This window comes from Mastomys coucha, unplaced genomic scaffold (genome assembly GCF_008632895.1).
Source record: "Mastomys coucha isolate ucsf_1 unplaced genomic scaffold, UCSF_Mcou_1 pScaffold6, whole genome shotgun sequence".
Lineage (NCBI taxonomy): Eukaryota > Metazoa > Chordata > Mammalia > Rodentia > Muridae > Mastomys > Mastomys coucha.
In genome coordinates, this window is record NW_022196912.1 from 119,930,486 (window position 1) to 119,955,493 (window position 25,008).

The 25,008-nt window shown below is 48.7% G+C and overlaps 1 long non-coding RNA gene across 1 annotated transcript in view; it reads left to right on the top strand.

Annotated features, from left to right (window-relative positions):
- Window positions 1-605: 605 nt before the first annotated feature.
- Window positions 606-25,008, top strand: part of LOC116080373 — a 28,563-nt gene continuing 4,160 nt past the window's right edge. Inside the window, exons 1-2 of the long non-coding RNA XR_004114423.1 lie at window positions 606-770; window positions 2,413-2,529. This is a non-coding gene — a long non-coding RNA (uncharacterized LOC116080373). The remainder of the gene's footprint in view (window positions 771-2,412; window positions 2,530-25,008) is intronic.

Sequence of the window (25,008 nt, forward strand, 5' to 3'; positions counted from 1 at the left end):
TTGGCTCCAGGCCAGTCCCTTTCTGCAGGGGAACTTTATCTGAGCTCTGGAGAGGGCTGTGAGCTCTGCTCCAGCTAGTTAAGGATGAATGATGTTGTGCACACAGATTTCAGTGCTCCACTCTGGAAGAGGTGGCAAGGGGAGCAGGAACTCAGGAAAAGTCATTGGTTTGACATCCGACCCCTCACCAGTAAGGCAATCAGCTGCCTCTGTGGTGCATTTGGGGACAAGAGATACAATGTTACCTATTACCCAGTTTCATCTTCAAGTTTCTTGTTTGAATCCAGAGAGCTTAAGCATTGGGTTTGGACCGTCCCCAGTCCCTCTGTGCTTAGGTTAGGGGACAAGAGGTACAATGTTACTTGTCACCCAGTTCCCTTTGTGCACTTGTCACGTCCTTTAGCATTCTGTCACTCTGAAATAAAGCCAGAGGAAAGAGCAAGTGAAAGCAGGAAAGGTTTGCATTCATTCCTGCCTTCACAGGGGCTGGATGCCAAACCTCGCTGCTTGCAGGTCTGTGGTGAGGTGTTACATCACAGTAGTAGCATGAGGCAGAGGAAAGCTGCTTACCTCATGGCTGGTCAGGAAGCAAAGAGAAGAGGAGAAGCCAAGGGCTCACTATCGCCTTCACGGGCACTCCAGGAGCACCTTCCTTCCCTCAGGCCCCATCTCTTAAAGATTACACCTGCCTCTAGGAGTGTCATCAGCTAGAGACCAAGCCTTCTAGGGACACTTAAGCTCAAGACCAGCGGGATTACAGATATGGCTTGGTAAGTAGAGTGCTGGGCACACATGAGGACCCAACACCGACGTAAAATCCAGGCCCAGTGGTGAGTGTCTCTAATTTCGGTGCTGGCAAGGCAGAGGCAGGAACATACAGGGGCAGTATTGGTGAGTTGCCTCAGTACCAAAGGTGGAGCGTGGAGAGATGGCTCCATGGTTAAGAGCATTTGCTGCTCTTGCGGAGGATCCAGGTTTGCTTCCCAACCCCTCCCTCATGGTGACTCATGATCACCCGTAACTCCTGTTCCAGAAGATCTGAAGCCCCTTTCGGGTCTCTTGGGCACCAGGCATGTATGTGGCGCATATCCATACATGCAAGCAAATACTGACAGACAAGAAAAAAAAAAAATAAGATGGAGAGACCTCCACCGGCATGTACACATACGTGCATGTGCACTTGCACACACATGTGATCTGTGAGGTGGGAGTTCATTGCCAGCAGTCTGACCCTGGTCTGTCTGAGGAGTTGGAAAGCTGCCTGAGAGATCAGCTGTGGCTCTCTGGAGTTGGGGCTGGGAAGCCACCTTCCCCTCCTGCTGCTGGAGTTCACACTTGAGAAAAGCCAGCCCAGCGACTATCTAGCAAGCTTGAGTGTGGCCTCGGGACTCAAGGGAGCTACACTCATCCATCCTGAAACTGTGTGCGCGGCTTCCTGCCCCTGGGGCACCTGCTGGCCTTGGGATGTTCCTGTGCAGCCCTCCTCTGCCAGTTTTGGCATCCTCAGAGCAGAACAAAAGCCGATGTGATCAGCTCCTGGGCCCAGTGAGCCCTGGGGAGGGGGTGTGTCTGTCCAGCTGCATGGCTGCTCTTCTTAGCTGTACTTAGCTGAGTGGGTGTGGCCATCCTATCAGACTGATGCTTTCTCTCTCAGAGCCATTGGCTCTTGGCAGTAAAGAGCATTAGCTCCCTTCTCTTATTGAGGTTCTCCCCACTGTTTGGCACAGCAGCTGGTGCAGAGATGGGAATCTGCGGGGGGAGGGGGGGCCCCATGGCCCTCAGGGCACAACCCTGGTGTTGCTGCTTGGGAGCAGCAGTAAGTGCCTATGAGCAGCAGAGGTGGTGCCTGCCCTCTTCTGGTCCCCTTTCCCTGGGTTCCTTGCTGACCCACTGCTTCGTATTCTCAACTTTTGCCAAATTCATGCCTCTGGAAGAAGGATGCCCCCATCCCAAACTACATGGGCTATGTGCCAGGACCCACAGAGCCTGGGTCAATGGGGAGATCTGGGCTTTACGTGTGCCTTAGTTTTTCTTATGTATACCCACCAATGACTAAGCTTAATTTAGAGGAGGCTGCAAAGATGGCTCAGCGGCTAAGAGCACCGGCTATCTTCCAGAGGGCCTGAGTTCAATTCCCAGCAATCACATGGTGGCTCACAACCATCTGTAATGGGATCCGGTGCCCTCTTCTGGTGTGTCTGAAGTCAGCAATAGTGTAATCGTATACATAAATTAAGTCAATAAATCTAAAAAAAAAAAAAACTTCCTGAATTTTTTAATTATCTATTTCAAATATTCCAACCATTACAATTATACAAAAATTTCCATGGCTTGTGGTAACCAAAGTCAGGAAAAGTGAACCGACAGAAGGGACCTGCTACATGATAAGCTCTCCTGTTTCCTGTTTCCCAGGCAGTGTGGAGGAAACAGACTTTGACTTCCCGTAAGATCTGCTGTGCCGGCCAAGGGATGCAGCATGGATGGGAAGGAGAGACTGCTGGTGGCTGCCACACCTCTTCCGACACACAGGTCAGGTTCCGAGGTGTCTCAACATGGCCAGTGATTGTCCACGTGGATTGTTGGCTCTGTGTGGATGGGAAGCCACGGTGACCTGCAAGTGGCACCCGTTGGTCCCCTCCCTGCCACCGAGAGACACTTCTCCCCTCCTTTACTTTAATTTTAAAAATTTATTTGTTTATTTATTGGATCTGTGTGCACACTTTTGGAGGTCAGAGCTTAACTTGGAGGAGTTGAGGCTCTCCTTCCACTGTGTGGGTTCAGGGGACTGAATTCAGGGTGGCAAGTGTCTTTACCCACCGTGCCATCTTGATGGCTCCCTGTGTATGTGTGCATGTGTATGCATGTAGGTGTGTGTGTGTGTGTGTGTGTGTGTGTGTCTGTCTGTCTGTCTATCTGTCCGTGTCTGTGTAGGCTAGAGTATGCCATCAGCTGCCATCCCTCAGGTGCTGTCTGTTAAGTTGGCACCCCTGCCGTTTGTCCCAGGGTTTGAGACTTTTTTTTGTGAGAGAGGGTGTCCCACTAAGTGTCTCACTAAGGCTGTCACTAAGTAGTACAGGTTCTGCCTCTTCAGCCCTAGGATGGGATTGAACTTAGGTCCTCACATCTGCATCCTCATGGGCACTCTACTGACTGACTGAGATATCTCCTCAGCACCCCGCTTTCCCTTCTAAATCCAGCTGTTCCTTGTACAAGGATGGAGCCCGCCTTTCATATTATCCTGGAGAAGAGCCAGGCCTTTGCTATGGTGGATGCCGACCCTCTGAACGTCAGCATGCATCCTCCAGTCAACTCTCCCGAGCATGGCTCGCTCGCTTGGCAGGGGTGGGGAGGGGAGGGCTCCAGCCCTGCAGCACAGTGATGGGGAGTGTCTGGCCGTTCATCGTCCCATCTTGATGGCTAGGTTGAGATTATGGCTTGGGGGATAAGAGTCCATTTATCTGCTTCGTTCCCACAATCTAATTGGAAAAGTGGAATTACCACTTAAGACCGATGGTAACAGCACAATGCTAAGCAATGAAGCTGAGTCGAGCTTTGAAGTTCCATCCAGGAGCTGGCCACTCTGGCTGTGGCGGGAGGCTTCATTTGAAATTAGAAAATGAAAATTACCGATCAATGCGGTGAGAACAGAACAGGCAGAGTTTCAATAGTGCTACGGGAAAGTCTAACTCAGAATCGAGGTGTCCATTTTGCTTGCTCTCCAGCACCGGCCCTGTGCACATAGGGTGATTAAGTACATAATGAGTCGGCGAGTGGCCAAGACACAGCTCAGAGCCTCTAGCCCTCAGATTGACCAGGGGTAGGGGAGTGGGCTCTGTGGAAGTGTGGCAGCACCCAGGTTTCTCTTCAGGCCTCACCTACACAGGGGAAGCGGAAGGGAAAGCTTTGGTGTTGGTCCTTCTGTGTGCCTGGGATGCCTGGCTGGGTGTCTGCTTTCTTCATTGGAGAAGCCAAGGCTAGAGCCTTGAGTTCATACGTATCATTTATAGGACAATTGACAGTCTGTGCAGAGCCTGGCTTGTATTTCTTTAGCTCTTACATTGTTAAGTTTGGCTCTTGGTAAGTCTGAGAGACAGGGAGAGCAGACTTCGCTGTAATTATTTCCGTCTGAGGATGTGGAAAGTCCCAGCTGCTGAGTGAAGTGGGAGCCAGGGTGGGTGCTCACGATGGGCCTGCTCCATCCTCCCAGCTACTTGTCAGAGGTAGACGAGAAACCACCCAAAAGAGAATGCATACATTATGTAAGACATTTTCAGAGGGACTGATCTTATTTTGAAGTCTCAGGGGGAAAATATTCAAAATCCCATTTACAAAAGCACATTTTTGAAATGTGAACCACAACATCCAGAAGTTGGAGAGAAGGAGAACATATGACCATTGGATATTGATTGATTGGTTTGTGTGTGTGTGTGTGTGTGTGTGGTGCGAGTAGTGTGTGGTATGTGTATGTATGTATACATGTGTGAGAATGTGTGTGTATAGTGTGGTGTGTATGTTATGAACATATGTATGTATGTATGCATACATGAGTGGTATGTGTATGTATATATGTATGTGTGTGGTGTGTGTATGTGGTATGTGTATATGGGTGGATAGTGTGTTTGTGTGTGTTTATTATGTGTGTGTGTGGTTTGTGTGTATGTATGTGGTATGAGTATGTGGTATATGTATGTGTGAATGTGTGTATGAGTATGTATGTATGTGATGTATGTATCTGTGTATGTATATATATATGTGTGTGTGTTTGGTGTGGTGTGTGTGTTTAGTGTGGTGTGTGTTTTTGGTGTGGTGTGGTGTCTGTGTGTGTGTGTGCATGTGTGTGGTATGTTTGATGTGTGTGTGGTGTGTTTGGAGTGCTGTGTATGTATGTGTGCATGTGTGTGGTGTGTTTGATGTGTGTGTGCGGTATGTTTAGAGTGCTCTCTCTGTGTGTGTATGCATGTATAGTGTGTGTTTGATGTGTGTGTGGTATGTTTGGAGTGCTGTGTGTGTGTGTGTGTGTGTGTGTGTGTGTAGACCAGAGGTCAGCCTTCACTGTTGCTCAGGTGTCCCTTTACCTGGCTTCTTGAGGCAGAGTCTCTCGGAGCTCTGGAATTGACCATATTTGTGACTGGCTGGCAAGAGCCCCAGGGATCCTCTGTTTCTGCTTCCCCTGGACTTGAAAGCCAAGGACTCTACTGACTGAGTCTATCTCCAGGCTTCTTTTCCACCCCTAAGGTGAATGGAGTTCACTTTCTCCTGTCTGTCTCCTCATCTGCCTATGACGCCCAGGGCCTTGTGTTGCCAGTCTCGTGCTGACCCACCACAGAATATGCTTTTGCTTTATGCAAATATTTAAGGAGTGCTCTTAATGGACAAACCTGTGTTTTCAGAAAGATTTGGGAGCTGAGAGCTTTTCCAAGACTCATGAGTGATCTTAGTTTCTTTCCCTCCCTGACTCCTCACCCAGGACAGAGGAACTCCTCTTCCTCCTTGGCTCACACACACTCAAATCCTGAGCACGACACTCAGGAAGGGACACCATCTTCCCTCCACAGGACCACTCAGGTTGGCCTTACTGTGTTAGTTATGCCTTCCTGCTTCCTTCTGGAGGAGCAAGGTCCCCACACCCTGACCCCACTCCTGTAGGTCTGTTCTCCTGGCTATGCCTAGTTTAGTTTCTCTCTGTGACAGGTGATGGTTTGAGCATCACGTTTGGCGGGGGCGGCTACTCAGTTAGAAGTACAGGGGGTCCAGTGTGGAGCCGTTTCATATATATGGAAAGAAGGCTACTCAGAGTGGGTTGTCACAGACCAGCCAGAAGGCCTCCTGGGCCACAGGCAGGGTTCTCAGAAGCAGCTGTGGAAAACCTGCCTGAAGACAGCCATGTTGTCTCTGCTTGAGTTCCCAGGTTATGGGCTTGACCAGCAGTATTCCAGCTTAAGTAGTATTAACTCTGAGGGGCTTCCAGGTCACTGGCATACCCTTCAGTGTGCGGGCTTGCTAGCCCAGAAAGTATCAGAACCCATCTCCCTTATCTGGTCCCTTACTGTAAGGGTCTCGCTGCTTCTGCATCCCTGGGGACTTCTGGAGTAATTCACAACTTTGCAAAAGATGTCACACCATCCTTCAAGGCCTTCCTGCTGCCCCATCCGGCTGATTTCCCTCTAGATGTTGAAGCACACTCCTCTTTCCCATCCTGCAAACACAAGAGCTCTTGTATTTCTGTAGGAGACGGTGCCTGGGCATCATTTTAGGCGGTGGCAGGAGGGTGGTGAACTCTTGCACGGAAGCCCAAGGAAACTCAGTAGAGAAACGTGCTGAGGAGGCACACCTGGGGCCCTGTAGCTGTCTTTGAGACCATGGTAGGCCAAACACTGCGCTGGACGTTGCAGAACAGATCTTTTACAGTCCCAGGGCCGTTCACCACACCTGTCATCCCTGGCGTCAGTTTTTTTTTCTCATTAATAAGTGCGTATTCACGGTCTGGTGTTAGTGTGGTGAGGAACACCGGGAGTGTGAGCCTTGGGCTTGTTTGTTTTCTGTCTCCTGGGAACTGAGAGGAGGGAAGTGTGTTATACACACGAGTAGGTACTTCACCTCCAGAGGAGCCCAGGCATGGAGCTTAAAGACACAACGCATTCAGCATTCTCTCTCCAAGTTCAGCGATCAGACAAATAGCCATATGGAAGCTGCTATAGTTAGGTTCCACAGAGAGGGGAAAAGATGTTCGACACGGCACCCTCGTTCTCCAGCCCTCTCAGCACAGTATACCAGCCTGTTAAAAGTGGTCTATTTTTATGGAACTCTTTTTTGCTTATATTGAGATATAAAATTATTAGTCTGAGGTTGGCTCATATCATCAGAGCCTCAGATTCTTGGCAGAGCCGTGTACAGTCTGTTGCAGTCACTCTGCCAGGGACAGAGCCCGCACAGGAGCAGAAATAGGTCTTCCTGCTGAAACCTGCTGAGCTCCCGGGAAAGTGACGTGCGTGCGAGGAGAATTTAATACCCCCGGCCTTAAGAGAGTCTCTGTGCTCTCCTCGTAGACTTTACCCTCCCTAGGTGACTGACAAGATGCAATTGCAGAATTTCCGTGGTATGGAGGAGCCTTGGCAGCCAGGGGCCCTGTGATAGGAGCGCTTTGCATATAAATTACATATGCATATGACATTTTAGCTCCAACTTTACATGTGGTTTGGAGGCTGGATGCCGTTGTGTCCCGGCCTGTCTGTTTGCTCCCCCCCCTCCCACCCCACCCGTCGTCGCTATATTAACCTGGCTGTTTTAGTTTCCTCTGAAGGGAAGCCTGGTTTGCTTTATTGGAAGCAGTGAGCAGGACACAGCGGGCTTTTGGGCCCAAAGACCTTGAATGCTTTTGGATTTACCGTCCTCTGTGCAGTAAAGCCTCGTGTTCCTACACCTTACCTCCCCTCCATCCATCACTTCCTTTGGAATCTAAAAACCTGGAGAAAAGTTGACTTTTCGTGATAAAGTTCTAATATCAATGCCTTTTTAAAAATCTCCTAAGAGTCAGGCTGGAGAGATGACTCAGTGTTTAAGAGCCTGTACTGCTCTAGAAAAGGACCCAGGTTCAGTTCCCAGCACCCACACCTGGTAGCCCACAGCTGCCTGTACCTCTAGTGCCGCAGGATCTGAACCCTGTCTGGACTTGGAGGAGCACCTGTACAGAGTCCCCCATCTTGTCTTTGGAGCAGATGAGCTCACAGGCCTATGCCACTATCTTGTTAGAACAAAGTGTTTGAAGCAGGCACCAGGCATTGGGAGGCCCAAGGGACAGTCTTCAGTGGGATTCCCTGTGGCCCTGGGGATCTTTCGTCCCTGTCTTGGGCCTTGTAAAGGCAGGACAGCGAACCCTGGGCTGAAGCCTTCCTGTCAGTTATGGCTGATGTGGGACTAAATCTCAAGTTGTCTAAAGTCTTGTCTAAGATGAGCCTTGCTGGCCTGTTGCCTGCTTCTCACAACCCATAATTGTGTAAGGATCTTTAAAACAAAGTCTTCATTTATTTGTTGATTTATTTATTTAATAATCACTCCTCCTTCTTCTTCTTTTTATGCAACCTTGGAGACAGGATTAGGACCTTGCACATCTTAGGCAAGCAGTCTACCACTGAGCTACATTTCCCGCCCTGTTTTTACACTTTTACACAAGATTTTATGTATTTGTTTTATTATATGAGTACACCGTAGCTGCCTTCAGACATACCAGAAGAGGGCATCGGACCCCGTTACAGATGGATGTGAGCCACCATGTGGTTGCTGGGAATTGAATTCAGGACCTCTGGAAGAACAGTGCTCTTAACCACTGAGCCATGTTTCTGGCCCCCATTTTTACATTTTTGAATGGTGAACAAAACAACAACAACAACAACAACAACAAAGCTCAAAAGACACAAACATCACATGGGATTCAAAGTTCAGGGTCTGTGGCAGTGCATGGCTATGCAGTCAGTATCTGCTGTGGTCACCTACGGCTTCTCAGTAGAGCTGAGATCTATGGCCCTGCACAACCTACAACATTCGCGTTACAGAGCAGGTGTTCTGGTGACCTCTGCTCTAGAATCCACGTGCTCTTCACATAGGCTCCATTCTTAGTCTCATTGAAACTTCAAGGTTTGGTTTTTGGTGCTTCTTTTAAGGATTGATTTCTTTATAGCCAAATGCAAGTCAGGGATCTTATTGGGAGCCCCAGTACAAACGAGTGAATGGGAAGGCAGTCTGGGACTTGGCCTCTGTGGCCTCAGTTTCTAGCGCTAACTCTGTTAATGGTGTCTATTGTGGCGCAAATGATCATAATAGTTGTGATTGAGGTTGAGGGCATCTCACCCTCCTCTCTGGTCCACACTGGGATCCATGATGGTTCCTGCAGTTATAGAAAAGGAGTTTGAGGTCTGGGGATGTAGCTCAGTGGTGCTGTTCTTATACTCCTGGTGTGTGTGAGGGCCTGATTCCACCTGTGGCACAGAAGGAGGAGGAGGAGGGAGAGGAGGAAGAAAAGGAGGATGAAGAAGAGGAGAAGGAGGAGGATGAAGAGGAGGTATAAGAGGAGGAAGAAGAGGAGGAGAAGGAGAGGGAGAAGAAGAAGAAGAGGGGGAAGGGAGAAGAAGAGGAGGACGAGGATGAGGATGAGAAGGAGGGTGTGGTGGGGGCATAAAGAAAAGCTAAATCACATCCCTGGGCAGTACAGCAGATGCAGGGTGTCTTAGGAAATGTGCAATCTTAATGTTGTGAGATCAAAACCAAAACCAAACCAAAACAACAAAAACCAACTGACCAACAAAACAAAACAATAACAACAAAAAGGAAAAAACTGTTTCATCCCAACCAACCTTTATTTGCTTTTTGAGCTTTTTCACACATCAGTGACACCGTGATGGTAAAGGAGATTGCCCAGTTACCAGCTGGGTTATGCAAACAATTTCCTTTGGGAGAAAGAGGGACATTCAGCATCCCCCCACCCCTGTCTCTCCCCTTTTATTCTTTTATGTGTATGGTCACATGCTGGCCATAGCATGTAAGGGTCACAGGATGACATTAGGTGTGGCTCCTTGCCTGACACCTTGTTTGAGCCAGGAACTCTTGTTTGCCTCTTTATATGCCCAGCTAGCTGGCCTAGGAGCTTTGGGGAACAGTCCTGTTTCTGCTCCCATCTCACCGAAGGTGAGCTGGGCTTGCATCTGCTCCAGCCAGGAACCAGGACTCACTTCTTGCACCTGGTAAGCTCTCCATCCAGCGATCTGTCTCCCTGCCTCGCTTCCTCCTCCTCTTCCTCCTCCTTCTTCTTCTTCTTCTTTTTCTGAAGTGTCGCTAAATTAACATATTAATTTTGCAGGGAGATGTTTAGGGAGATTCAGTCAGACATGCAGCAAACATACGTTAAGATTCAGAATCGAGGGATGTCCAAGAACCGCTTTCCAAAGCACAAGCCAGGACTTCAGCTCTCCCAAGCAGAACGCTGTTTCTTTCCCGGTCTCTAGCATTCTGTATGTAATATGTTGAGCGGGCTAATGTAAGGAAGGAAGGGAGCCTCACTGGCCTGGAGGAATCAGAAGGAGCCAGCAGCTGGCCAGGCAGACTTGGATTTGCACATTCAGAGGATGCCCCTGGCTTGCTGAAATTCTTCGCAAAACTCCAACTCCAATGGCGATAGATTGTCACAGTTGTCTCTAATAAAGAGACTTGAGGAAGTGTTCCTCGAGCAGATCAGTCATTCACACAACAACTACTTCCCAAGAGCCTGCTATGAGCGAGGCTGGCAGGAGTCACAGTGTTTCCATCTCCTCAGGACTCACGGGGCATGAATCTTGTTTGTGGCGATAGGGAGCCTGTTCCATGTCCAGTGTGACGCAGCAGGACCCAGGGAGAGTGGTGTGTGTGTTACTGGTTCAGTAGGTAGGCTCTGGATCTACATGTCCTTGGGTTCAGATTCTCCTTTCCTGATATTTTTTGAGAAGGTTCCAGAGTGAGCTGGTTAGGTTTTTTTTGGTCAACTTGACACAAATGCAGGAAGAGGGGACCTTAGTTGAGATAATGCCTCCATCAGATTGGCCTGAGGGCAAGGCTGTGGCCCATTTTCCTTATTAATGATGGAAGGGGCCAGCTCACTGAGGGTGGTGCCACCATGGGCAGGTGGACCTGGGTTGTATAAAACCAACCAACCAACCAAACAAACAAACAAACTAACTAACTACTGGGAGCCATGGCCTTAACCATGGCCTAGTGAAAAATTACTAGCTTTCATTTACAGCTCTGAGAGAACATGTGTAGTCTAACAGAATATTTGTGGGTACGGAGGACATTGTGACCCTTGGTTCCAGGAACTGAAGAGTGCCATCAGCCCTCCCCTACTGCGGGCTCTTTCCCTCTCCCTTGTCACAGGTTCTTTCCCCTCCCTTGTCACAGGATCTCCCCCCTCCCTTGAAGCTTTTTCCTGCTTGTGCTTATCTTGCCATCCCTGAAGTAAAGTTTTTGGAGCTTGATCAGACAACTGTCTTGCTCTCATTCTTAATGCCTCTTGTCTCTGTCGGTCTCTCTCTCCCCTGCCCTAGGACCCTGTTAAACTCCCCATGGCCCGTTTTCTTCATTAATGATGGAAGGAGCCAGCCCACTGTAGGTAGTGCCACCCATGGGCAGGTGGACCTGGGTTGTATGAAAGCAACCAACCAACCAAATACCCAAGTGAGCCGAGATAAGCCAGCCAATAAGCAGCGCTCCTCCACAGTCTCTGCTTCAGGTCTGTGTTGAGTTCCTGACCTCACTTCTTCTCTTCATGGAGGGCCTGTGATCGATCAGGACACATGCGCCAAATAAACCCTTTCCTCCCCAAGCTGCTTTTGGTCATGGCGCTCTATTACAGCAACAGAGAGCAAGCTAAGACACAGAGTGTCCCATAGGCTCAGCCTACTGGGTTCCATAGGCTCAGCCTACTGGGTTCTAGAATGGGGATCGTACCCCTTAGACGATTGCTCTGAACACAGAGAAGCTAGTCTGTGAAGCTTAGAGTGCCTCTGAGAGTTGTCATCCCTTGGCCAGAGAGGTTGAAGGCACTGTATTTGACCCTCATAGAGACATTTTCATTTTCCGAGCAACTGTGGTTCATGGTAAACGCTAAGGCCCTTGTTTTATAGCAATGAGATGCAGGTTGGGTAAATGGCCTGCTCCACTCACCCTCTTCCTAACCCAAACTGTACCCCTTACAAGTTGGGTTGGCCTGGATGTTGGAGCTGAGATGACCACTGGATCCTGCAAGTCAACTGAGCAAGGGGCTTGGGAGTGACCTCCCCCCTCAGCGCCGAGTGAGGAGGGAGTGGAATTTCTTTTTGTTGGTCAAGAGGTGGAGAGCGTGGACAGAGAGTGCTTGACAGATTTCCTCTTCAGGGACATTTAACTGAGACCTTTGGGTGGCATGCTAGGCACTGACAGATGCAGAGCAGAGCCCTCAATAGACACCCCTGCTTATTGCGTTGGCTGGCACAGCACCCAGCAGTGTTACTCTGCTTCAGATGTATCCAAGCTACAGACTGGGGCTTTGCTACCAGGGCATAAGAAGACCCAAGGGAGCCAGTGGAGGTCAGCCAGGATGATGGAGGAGTCACTGGTCAAATAAGGAAGGGCAAGGCAGGGAAAAGATGAAAGACAAGATGATGTTAAAACAGAAGGGACTGAGTAACACACACACACACACACACACACACTCACATATACTCACACATGCACACACACACACACACACACATGAGAGGACAACCAGCACCCAGCAGGAGCCTCTGACTCTCCCTGGAGACAATCTCTGAACGTTTGTAGAGTACCAGGAGTGGAGTGTCAGGAGTGATGACAAGGGTCATTGAGTCTGTGTACTTGTGTTTCCTCATCTCTGAAGTGCCAGCCACTATCAGACAGAACAACAGATTTTTCTAGAACAGAGAAACATTTCTGTGTTAAATATTCACATCGATTCTAAGATACATCTGAATTTCAAAAATCTTAGAACATGGAGCTGTGTTATTTCTGAACTGGAGAAACACAGGAGTCAGTAGTGGTTAACTTTTAAATCTCATTTTGCTGAGCATCCCCACAGGGAATGGAGCTAAGAACAACTCTGAGCCCCAGTCGGCTCACCTGCTGGCACTGGTGTGGGAGGCAGGATGCTGGCCGTTCATGTGACCGCGCCTTGGGACCAGCATCTTCTCGATGATTCTCAGAGTGGGTTCACCTCAGAGGCAGAGCCAGCTTGGAGCCTATAAGCACAGAGGAGGACCCCAGAAAAGTCCTATTAATTCTAAGATTTGAGAGAATGAGAGAATGGGGAACATTCTGCAGAGGGAGATGATGCTGATACCAGGGTCCCGGGAACCCAGGCATACCTGGGAAGGAAAAGGGAGGAGTCAGAGAACTGCCCATTTATGGCTCAGTCAGAGGCTGCATGGGGAAGTGAGAGGAGCAGTGGTAAGGAAGGTGGGGCCCTAAGAAAGGTGGCTGCTGTGGTTGACCATGAGCCAGGCTTGTGTGTGGACAGCCAGCACATCACATAGATTCAACCTTAGAACCTATGGCTCTAGACAGGAGTCCTCTGATGTCGTAGTCTCACCAGGGCCCGGTGGGTCAGGCTTTTCAGGAAGAGGAAAGAGCTTCAGGGAGCATGGTCATCTTCCCCATGCTGGTCCCACCTCTGGGACACCATGAGCAAACTCTACCATAGCTGTGTATGAGAGTTTTAACTGCCAACTTGTCTCAGTCCAGAATCCCTTGGGAAAGGAGAGATTGTCTAGATGAAGTTAGGCATATCTTTGGGGGATTGTCTTGAGAAGACCGAGCCCCTGCTGGGTGGTATCATTCCCTAGGCTTGGGTCCTGGAATATAGAAAGGAGGCTGAGTTTGAATGAGCATTCATTCATTCATGCATTCATGCATTTCTTTCTGTTCTCAATTAGGAATGTGAATAGCTGTTTCAAGTTTCTGCCTTGGCTTCCCCTTAAGTGATGTACCTTAGCCTCAAACTATGAGCCAAATAAACCTGTTCTTCCTTAAGCTACTTTTTGTTAGAATTGAAGTAGGGTGTTAGTTAAGTATGGGGAAAGATATTCCCTGTGGATAAGAGGGGCACTGGACCTGCTTTTTTTTTGGTACCTGATCTCAGCAGAAAGGATTGAGTTAGGGAATAAGACAAAAAGCTTGACCTGCTGGGGCTGAGTGTTCAGGGGAAGACAGTAATGTCAAAGAGAAACCCCATAGCAAAGACGTTCTAATGAGAGCAATCTTAAGAGGGTGGGTTAGCTGCTACTGGACCTGAGCAGCCAGCCCTGTGAAGGCCTACAGGGAGAATATTCTCAGAGAAAAGAGCCGAGCTGAGAGGAGCATGGAAGTCAGAAGCAAGAAGAGACAGGAGAAAACTGTTTGCAGTGTGTGCCATCATCTAAGACCTTCTGCACCATAGGAAGAGGGAAGCTAACTCATGGATGGCTGCCCTGATCCCCAGCCAGCCAGGGCCCCAGTCAGGTCATTCCTGTCCACCTTGCAAAGTGGATACTGTTCTCTGCTCTCTACCTGGAAGGATTCTGAGTCGAAGAGTTTCCTTTGGGTTGAAATGGTCCTCAGCGGGAGTCCATGAGGCTCTGAAAACTTTTAAGAAACTCGTGTCATCCTTCCAGGTTGTGAGGGGCATCGACTGCGGGTACAGAGGAGACTCTTAGCCAGAGCTGCCTGCAAGTTGTGCAGGAGACTCCAGGAATGCAGCTTTTGTGAGTCATAATCTGTGCTGGCATGGGCTGGTATGTGACACATCTGCCTGAGCCCCTCACACTCTCGTAACTCAAGCTGGTCTTGGACGGGACCGATTTCTTCGGTCTTTTGTTGCCCTCTCTAGGACAGAATAGAAATAATAGCAAATTCACCCTCCTACGACTCTCTCTGTCACTTAGGAAGAACCTGAGAGGGACATTGCCATGTCAGGATGGGCCAGGATGCATTGGTGGGATGTCCCAGATAGAAACACAGCTCTGTGACCTTTATCCCTAAGTGCCATGATGGCACTGTCAGTAACTACAAGGAAGAACTGGGTTAGCATTGCTCTCTTGATCATTCATGAGGAGACAGACCTCAGGCCAACGGAGATTCAGGGTACCAGAAGGAGAGACCATCCCATCACCTTTCCGGCGACGGAGCAAGGACCAGGCAGACCTTCCTGGCTTTTCCAGGGTTGAAATTGAACTTGAATGAGGAAGGAGCTCAGGTCAGAAGGAGGCTGTGGGGAGGGGTTGGCTGTAAGGTGAGCAGGGAGGAGAGCATGGGACAGAAAAGCATAGGCGCTAAGCTGGGTCAGGGCTGCGGCCGGCCTTGGGAGCCCTTTGCTTCTCTGATTGATACTTTTCAATTATTCCTTTCCATTCCACTGACATTTGAAATGCTATTTTTTTTTCTCATAGCGATAACTTCAAATGCTTACGTTCCCACAGCCCTGGTAGCGCTGTTTAGCTGTAGTGGTAAATTGCTTCCGTGTCCGACATAATGGGGCTGACAGCCTTTTGCTAGGGAAATGAGTTCTCCGGTGGGACACGCCAATGATAAGACGTCCGGTTTTGAAATTGTATTTCTCTGTATCAGAATTAAATCTGGACTTTATATTTCTGGACTGCCATGCCCGTGAGCTGGCCCCTAGACAGTACACCCCAAGACTGACAAGCAGTGTGAACACAGGGACTCTCTTGCTTGAATTGGATCCCTGCTTTTATGCGTCTTCCTAGTAGTGGCTATTAAAATCTCAGTACCCCCTCTCTGTTTTCATAATTGCCACCCCGTTTTAAAAACAGTGATAGGGTTTTCCCAACCTGATGGCCAGTGTGTATGGGAGTGATTTGCAGTCTCTCTCTTTTTTTGCAGTGATAATTCCTACCTAGAGGCTGAAAGGTGTAAAATTAACGCTAACTTAGTAAGATGCGGTATTGATTTCGTGTGATGTGCAGGGGAGCCTGCTTCTCATAACAACAGGGATGGGGCTGAGTGTCTAATATAGAGAGGCTGTGGTAGGATGATTCTTCCTGGATGGAAGAGGGGTTCTGGACTGGAGACTGTGAGCCCAAACCTCTTTCCCCCTTCTTTTGGGCTGTCACCTGCACATCAGATCCTCACAGCCCTGGAGTGGAAGTCATTTAAACCAAAGTCAAGTGTTCCTTCATGTCCACGTCCCTCCCCGTGGTGGGTTTTGCCCGTCTTCCCTTCTCACTGGTTACGGCTCTTATTAACATTCTAGGAACTGGGTGAATAAAGACAGCCCGGAGGGCACCCGCATATGTAATTTCATTTTAACCTAGGCATTAATTTGTTTCTTAAAATAATAATAATTCTTAAAAAAAAAAAAAGCACAAAATGATCATCTGTGCCCAGGTAAGGATTTTTCTCTTGGATTGTATCCTATTAAGATCCGAGAGCTGGCTCTTGATCCCTTGATCCCTGTTTCAAAGTCATCCACGTTCCTGCCGCCTCTTCTTCCTGGAAGATTTTATTATTGGCATTTGAATGCGGGGGATACTGAGAAATCTAAATACCCTTCGTGAATTTGGTTTAATATTGCCAAGATCCTATCAAGCCCCGGTGAGGAGCGGTTCTCAGGGAAATGGTGGTCAAGGTTACGACTAGGAGGAAAGCCATACTGAACCAGGCTGCAAGCACAGAGAGGGTGGGGAGGACTTGGGGACAGCACAGCCTCAGGGCTGGGGCATGCCCTTTTGCTCCTGATTGACAGCACTGGGGGTTCTTTTGAAGAGGGCTTTTCCCTGCTCTAGGCCTGAGTTCCTTTCTGCGGGATGCAGAGGACCGGCTACAATCCCACCACAATGTAACTTTATAGCCGTGTTCCCTAAATGTCATTAATAATCAGGGACGTTGACTACAGAAGGGCAAGTTAAATCCTGTCATTGGAACAGCAAACAGCTTTAGTCAAATGTATTGGCAAAGGATTAAAAATGCATCAAGCATGTATTTGTCTTCTCTATGGGAAGCCCTTATTAATAGTCTGAAGAGTGGAAAGCTTCGTCCTTACACAATCAACACCATAGTCGTTTCTTTAAAAATATGTTTTAATGTGTGAAATTGCAGGATGCCGACGCTGCCATTAAAACCCCGCTCCAGTTCCAATAATTCCCCCACTTACGTTTCGTTCCTTTCCTTCACCCTCCTCCACCCGCATTAATTTTTTTTTTTCCCAAAGCATATTTCAGAGTGGTAAGGAGGAATGTGGAGCTCTGGTGAAGGCGAGGGTGAGGCTCGTGCCTCTGCTCCTCAATGCTGCGCCTCTGCAGAGTGGGGCCATCCTGATGAGCATGCGCAGTAGGGCTGGCCAAAGACACCTTCCCTAATCGAGACCCCTGTGGGATGTTTGTGGCCCGAAGAGTGACACATAGTCCCAGATCCGTCTTGTTGTTATGGGGGCACCTACTGTATGCCTGGAAGTGAATCTGAACGGTTTGCTTGCTACCTTCTCACAGCCCTGGTGTTGCTGCCCCAGACACTGAAAGTGTGGCTCCCACCTCCTCAGCCTACAGGGGCAGAGCTCAGCTTGGGGCAGTTTCCCGTTTTTTGTGTCTCCGCTTCCCTCTCTCTGTTCTCTCATCATATCTTCTTTCCCTCGCCTCTCCAGAGCACCTTACTGTGTGCCAGGGTCCAAGGTGAGAGAGCTAGGGCCTCTGCTTTGAAGACCCAACACTATTGCTCCTTGCCCAGGAGCCTAGATGCCACAGGACTGGTTCCCTCTGGCCACCTGCACTGTGGAGGGAAGGGGCCTTTCCCCTGAGATGTCATTCCATGCTTTCCTTCTCCAGGGCTGTGACCCGGGCAGACCCACTCACGGGAAGAGCTCCTTCTCCTACCTGGTACTTCCCACTCCCGGCTTACGAACTATGCTGCCAATGTACTTGCTCATGGACTGTTATTGTCGCATGCACATGGGGGGAAAAATCGATGCGATTTGAATTTCTCTTCCCCCCTGCCGGGTCTTTGGTAAATTGTTGTAGTGAGCTATTGATCTCTTATTGTAGTATGATTCTTGAAGCAGAATCAAGGTAAACTTAAGTCACACGGTGTCGGCGTTAGTGGATAACGCTTATCTAGACAAAGGGAGCCTCAGGGCTGCGGGCTCCTTGGCTCACCTCTGGGAGGAGGCTGAGAAACACCTCTGCTAAAACAAAGCCAAACAAAAAGCTGCCGGTGCTGAATGCTCGGGAAAATTGCTTTCTTGTCTCTAATTTTGATTGAATTGCATCTGCTGCCTCTGAACAGACTCACCAAAGCAACAATAGGAAGCGTTTAATGGTTCCTTTTACTTTTAAACACACAAGGTAGGGCTCTAAAGAGTCCGGAGCTGTTGGCTACACACACACACACACACACACACACACACACACACACACACACACACACACACACAGAGCTGATTTCCAGCTAGGATCCTGGGTAGGATGAAGAGGCATGCTGTCCATGAGATTGCTTGCTCCGGCACCAGTAGATGCAGCCTTTGCCAGGAGAGGATGGACCCTGAGTTGGTGACATGAGGATCATGCACAGCAACGTTCTCTGAGGCCTCTCTGGGCACTGGACCACGCTCTAAGGGCTAAACTCACAATGATTCATCCAGTCCTTGTGACACCACTTCAGGGACACTGCTTTTAAGTCATCAGTGGTCAGTGCCCATTAAAAAGTTAGCGAATGGGAAGCGCTGGACACAGGACCTGCCATGGGTCTACCGTCACCTCCCAATTGTCGCGAATCCAAATCTGTGTCTAGTGTGGTCTCGGAGCAGAATGGATAGGTGACACATTCCCACCTGTCTCTGTTCCCATCCTCATCCACACCTCTGTTAAGTCTGAGAGGTCGAAGTGTAAGGAATCAGCTCATTATTTTGGGGACAATCAAATCTGTTTTTGTTTTATTTTTCCTTTTGGGTTTTTCAAGACAGAGTCTCACTATGTAGCCCTGGCCGTCCTGGAACTCTCCCTGTAGACCAGGCTAGCCTCGAATTCACAGAAGTTCACCTGCCTCTGCCTCCCAAGTGCTGAGATTAAAAGTGTGCACCACCACCACCCAACTGAGACAAGCAAATCCGAAAACTCGACAGGTCGAGGACATCCAGCCTCATAAAGACCATGCCTGAGTGTATGGGCTGGAGCTAAGATATCTAAAACTCAGCACAGCCATGCTCACTTCAGTCTGGAGACCCAACTTGGCCTTTGGGCTTCAGTCTCCGCAATTAAAAAAAAAAAAAAAAAAGTCTAGGGCTGGCGAGATGGCACAGCGGTTAAGAGCACTGACTGCTCTTCAGGAGGTCCTGAGTTCAAATCCCAGCAATCACATGGTGGCTCACAACCCTCTGTAATGGGATCCGAAGTCCTCTTCTGGGGTGTCTGAAGAGAGCTACAGTGTACTTACATATAATAAATAAATAAGTCTTTGGGCCGGAGGGAGTAGGGCCTGAGCGAGCAGAGCCGGAGTGAGAAGGGGGGAAAACATGAGTCTAAAACCTTCGTCCCTCATGGCCCTGGATGAGTTAGGTGCCATCATGGATGTCACAAGTGACCCATGAAAGTAAATTAGGCCACACATCTCTATCAGTGGCAAAGGTAGAGAGTGGCTTGGTTTTGTCCCTGTGGTGTCTGGTGGGTCCCCACTTACTCTCTGCAATGACTGCTCTGTGAAAGGACAGTATAGCATAGGTCAGTGTCAGCTGGCATGGGAGAGCCAAGCCTAAAGGGATTCTGGGTGGAATGGGGATTTGTCTAGCTTCCCCATTCCAGGTTGGCCCATGCCCTCCCCTTCCACCATACACCTCAGATCTGACTGCCTGTGGGAACTGAGACTGTGATGGCTCAATGGGTAAAGTTTGACTCCAGCTCCCATGCGAACCCAGGCATGCGGTATGCACCTGTAATCCTGGTGCTCGGGAGGTAGCAATAGGATCCCTGGGCTCAGCCTTGCCTTGGTGGACTCCAAGCCACTAAGAGACCCTGTCTCAAAGAATAAGGTGGCTGGCATGTGAATAACAGCACTCAAGTTTTCTACCCCTCGCCCCCAACCACACACACACAAAGTATGTGAGATCATTACTGGGATGGCCCCAATCCAATGGCTGGTGTCGTGTAAGAGGAGACAGAACGTAGACTGTGTGAGGTTGGACATAGGGGAGAGATGTCATGGACAAACCACAGGAGACTGGACCCTACCGACACCTTGACTAACCTTGGACTTCCAGAACTGTGAGAGGAAACAGCTTATTTCAAATCTCATTGTCTGTGGCACTTAGTGTAGCAGCCCCGGAGAGCACAGAGTGCAGTATAGAGGAGAGGCTTCCAGAAATACTCTCGGGGACTCCCTGTCCCCCCAGTTAGGTGAGACTGTTCCCCATGCAGTGTGTCTGGGGAGTGGTGGGTACAGGAGAGTCCTCCATAGCACCACGATACAGGACGCCATGCCCAGGTGAGCCTGATTCAATGCCTGCTTTCTCCTCACTACACCAGGCTGCAGGCTGTCCCTGGCCTGTGATGGGGGCTCTGTCTGCTTGCCTCCCAGCCTGCTGAAGGGAGCTGGCTTCCTACATTAATTTTGGTGGCTCAAACGCCTCTCTGAGTCCTTGTGACCACTTTGGGGGCCCTTTAAGGACCTTCTCCTGGGCTTCCTGCTGCTGCAGAACAAACAAGAAACCTGCTGTGGCAGCCAGTCGCCTCCTTAATTAAGCAGTGCAAATGTCAAAAAAAAGGTGTGAAAGCAGCCGGTGTGGTTATCTAACTCCTGCCTCAGCCCCCCTCCTCCCCTCTCGCTGTTATGACATTATTGAAGTTGCTAGGAGCCGAGAGGAAGTTAGAGTGGAAATTCATCACGACTCTTCGCTCGTGTATGAAATGGTCCCTAATAAAGTGGCTCTCAGCTGTCCTAATGCTGTGACCCTTTAACAGAGCTCCTCATGTTGTGGTGACACCCAACCATAAAATTATTTTCATTTCTATGTCATAACTGTAATTTTGCTACTGTTATGAATTGGACGTTGCTATCTGACTTTTCCAATGTTTTTAGGTGACCCATGTGAAAAGATCATTTGACCACCCCACCAAAGGGTTGTGACCCACAGGTTGAGAACCACCACCCTAAAGGATATATATATATATATATATATATATATATATATATATATATATATATATATATGAGTGTGTGTGTGTGTGCGTGTGTGTGTGTGTGTAATATCTCCAAGTCATTGCCTATTTCTGTCTCACAGGACAGGTTTGAATGTCAGACCCACTGTGACTCTCCCTAGCTGTGCAGTTTTAGAGTTTGATTTCTCCGTGTCATAGTTTGCACATTTGTAAATAGGATTCACAATAAAAATTGTCTCAGAAGTGGGTGGATGGCTCACAAGATAGAATCATTCTAGAGTGTCTAGCAGTTTGCTGCAGAGACTAATGTCCTATGGCTCTTTCTACCATTTTCTGGGTTTCTGCCCATGGCACTCCCATTCCAGAGCCCTGCCCAGTGTCTGATGGCCCCTATTCACACCTGGCTCTATGTACTCTCCACTGTGTGAGTGTGCTTGCTCTATTGTATCGTCTTCTTTTCAACTCCTAAAGAGCTGGTTGGCACTCTAAAGTCCAGGGCCTGCTACCCACTCTAGGACTCTCTTAAGTTACTGTGCACTAGTAGTTTTCAGAACTGGTCTCACTCAAGTCTAAAACCCTACGAGGAAAGCCCTTTCCCCCAGAGGCTCACTGGTGGATCTATCTAGGGCCCCAAAGCTTGTAAGATTACCACATTGCACACTCAGGGCTCTGCAGCCGTGGGGCCATCACTGATGACTGTCTTTCCACACCCATCACCTACTCTATGTAGCATTCATCATCGAGTAGACTGGGCTTTACTGTCTCTAAGCTATTGCAACCCACCTGGTTCTTCTGGAGCTCAGTGTAGGTCTTCTGAGGCCAGGATCCAGTAGGCAAAGGTTCTTCAGGGCAGGGATGTGGAATGAAGTCTAGACTGTCACAGGTATTCTTGGCGTAAGAGCAGATCACCCTGGTCATTGTCCTGTGGCTGTGCAATCAGGAAGCCTTTACCCCTTCTACCAGGATAAGAAATCCCAGGGCCTTAGAAGGGCACATAACCACTCCAAAGCCACTTGCATGTAGACTAGGAGTGCAATGGCTTTACAGCTGACCTACCTCCCACTGTCCGGGTTCAGAGGGGAGGATCTGGCATGCTTCAGGCAAGCAAAGGGTCAAGTGCTAGAAGCCCAGCTGTGGCTCTAACCAGGGCCCATGTCCTTCAGGACAGGATAGCCAGGGGCCCTTCCACAGGTCAGTGTACCAGAGAGGATAACAAGGCAGTGGTGAGGCCACATGCCATTGTCAAGAGCTGTTTGTCCTCTGAGACAGATCTGTGGCTGCCCTACAAGTATGGTGCCAAAAGGGTTCCTTCAGTAGCTTGAAGGGCCATACAAGAAGGGGCTGTCTTGACACTATTTGAGACTCAGTTAATAACAGGAGACATTTTTTTTCCTTTATGAAGCAAGAGTAAGAATAGATAATTCTTGCATTTTATCTTTAAGTTTTGGTCAGTTGAAAAGTGGACAATTCAGTGACAATTTTATATACCCATCAATATCTATTTCTGTATCTATCTCTGCATCTGTCTATCTATCTACATCATTATCTATTTATTATCCACTCTTCCTATCTACCTATCATCTATCTACATACCTATTGTTTATCCATCCTGTATCATCTATGTTATCATATATCTCCCTATTTATCTCTCTTTATGTCTCCCTGTCTCCCTGTTTGTCTGTCTGCCTATCTATCTATCTATCTATCTATCTATCTATCTATCTATCTATCTATCTATGTATGTATCTATCTATCCATCATCTATGCATCCCTCATATCTCTTATCTATTTACATATATCTATGTATATTTAACCATCCTGTATATCAGCTACTATCTACTATCATAAATCTATCAACCAGTCTAACATCTATCATTCATCTATAATCTATCATCTGTCTACCTATCTGCCTGGATCTATTCATTCATCCATTCATCCAGTCTTTGTAGAATTCACTCATCTATCTCTTTTTCTCTTTCTACCATATACCTGATTTTCTTATCTTGCCTTTAAACACTTGTTTATCTGTGGCATCCACAGGTCTGGACCTTACTGATCCAGCTATCTTCAGGATGTTCCATGAGACAGAGGTACCCAACTCCTTTCATGGACATCCCAAAGTGCCTGTGTTCTTGTCTTCGCCCTTGGATAGCGTGTAGGTTGTCTTCCTTCTTTGAGCCTCATTTGCTCCTCCTCAAACTGTACTTACTGAGTCTGCCTTGTGAGCCTCATTGTGAGGCTGGGTGAGCCAGAATGTAGTGTGGGTGATGGAAGGATCTGGAACAACAGGGCTGCTCCACCCGTGGAGTGTGTTCATGTATAAATGCATTGATAAACTCACTCAGCCGAGCTGTGGGGCCCTTTTATGGCTTGTCCCACACTAGAGTTCTGGAGAGTCTGAAGGCAGAGCAGCCCAGCCTTAGCTCTTCAGTCTCAAAGGGATGCTAATAAACAAATGTCCTCCCTGGGTTGTGAAGGGGACACTGGAGGGGCGGGCATAGGAGGGTACCTGGCCTACAGACGAGAGACTGCTCAGAGGGTCAGAAGTGTGGGTCCCTGGGGTAGGCCATGATTTACTACAACCGTGAGATTTCTTGTTATAGTGGGTGGACAGCAGCCTCTCTAGGGCAGAGAGTAGCCCTGAGTTGGAGACCACACTGTCTCTAGTGTTCTGCAAGTGAGCTTCAGTGTCCAGCAGTGTATGGAGCGCATGTCCTGGCTCCTTTCACGTGATCCACCTGATAGGCCTGCATGGCAGGTATGCTCCACTCTTCAGAAGTGCCCTGGGGATTTGGAAGGAAGCTAGGAGTTGCCCAGGCCCCCAGGTAGTCCATGCTGATGTGACCTGGGACCTTCGAGCCTTCTTCCCCTCTCCCCCTCCTTCCCATGCTACAGGCTTCTCCCTCTTCACGTGCTCTCCACACATGCTGCTGTATGTTCTCACAAGGAATGACCTGTTGCCTCAGCAGCTGACTGCTGCCCTTAGTGTCCGTTCTGAAGGAGATGGCAGTGCAGGTAAAAGGCTGGGGACTTACTGCCAGCTCTACCCAACCTGTGGCCCTGGGAGTGCTTGCTCCCTGCCACCATGGAGTGGACAGCTATCCTGGCTCTTCCTCATCCAGTTGATGGGAGAGCCACCTCTGTGAACAGCATGTGTCAGGAAGCATCATGAAGATAGGACATGTCGCCTTTCACTGTGTGTAGAAGGCAGCATCAGGGGGAGTGTCACCACCGTTATTCCACTGTGTGTGTGTGTGTGTGTGTGGTGGGGAGAAGTTTGCCGGTATTTTTCCCAAATGGAAATGTTTGCCATGAAGCCCAACAAATCAGAAAAAAGGAACTTAACTTAAAAATAAAAGCAATAAAATTTAGCATCTGAAGCTGTGCACTGATAGATATTCTGGGTTCAGCCTCTTTGAACCAGGGATGGGGTGGCTGGGTGCATCTGAGGGAGACTCAGATTTAAATGAACAGGGCTCTATTTCAGCTAAGTTGTCGAGTGTACGGGGTCCTTTTTTTTTTTTTTTTTTTAAAGGATATAAATTCCAACCATGTTTTGTGTGAAGGGTCTCAGTGCATACTGACATTGTGAGTGTCAGCCCCAGATCACTTTAATCAGAGAGTGGATATGCATGATAAAACGGATAAGGGACTTTAATCAAAAAATCCGCTGGCCTGGAAACGTGACGCACTCCGCCAAACACACTTCATCCCACTTTCCTTGTGCCTCTGCCAAGATTCTATTTCATGAATATGCATTTGACATGATATTACATTAAAATGTGACATTGGTGTACGGGGTGGGGGAATTTAAAATCACGGCCCCCACCACATATGTGTGTGTGAGTCTGTGCACATGCATGCACATACCCACCACATGCACACATGTGCCCTTGTACCTGGATATATCTACATACTTTGCAAAGTTTCTGTCAATTGGATGTTAAGGTAGCAACATGATCCCCCTCACCATGCATCCTTGAGTGCTGAATATTGGCTTTCTAAGCCGTTCCGTCCTTGTGAGAAACTAACCACAGTAGGCAGGGGTTTTGTGTCAGCTCTACCCAGGAATGCCCTGTGCCATTTCCAGCGAGGGTCACATCTCTGCACACAGAACATTCATCTGGGAGAGGGCACAGCCTGCTGAACCGCTGACTTGTTTCTATTTCAAGGAATTAATTCCGAGTACAGGGAAGAGGCAGCTGTAAGCCTCCCTCATTTCAGCTACATTGGGATTTTCTTAGAAACAAGGGCAGGGGACTCTGGTGGAACTGTGGGCAGCTCTCCTGAAAAGGCTCAGGCTGGTCCTTTAGCCTGTCTCTCCTCTCCTCTCCTCTCCTCTCCTCTCCTCTCCTCT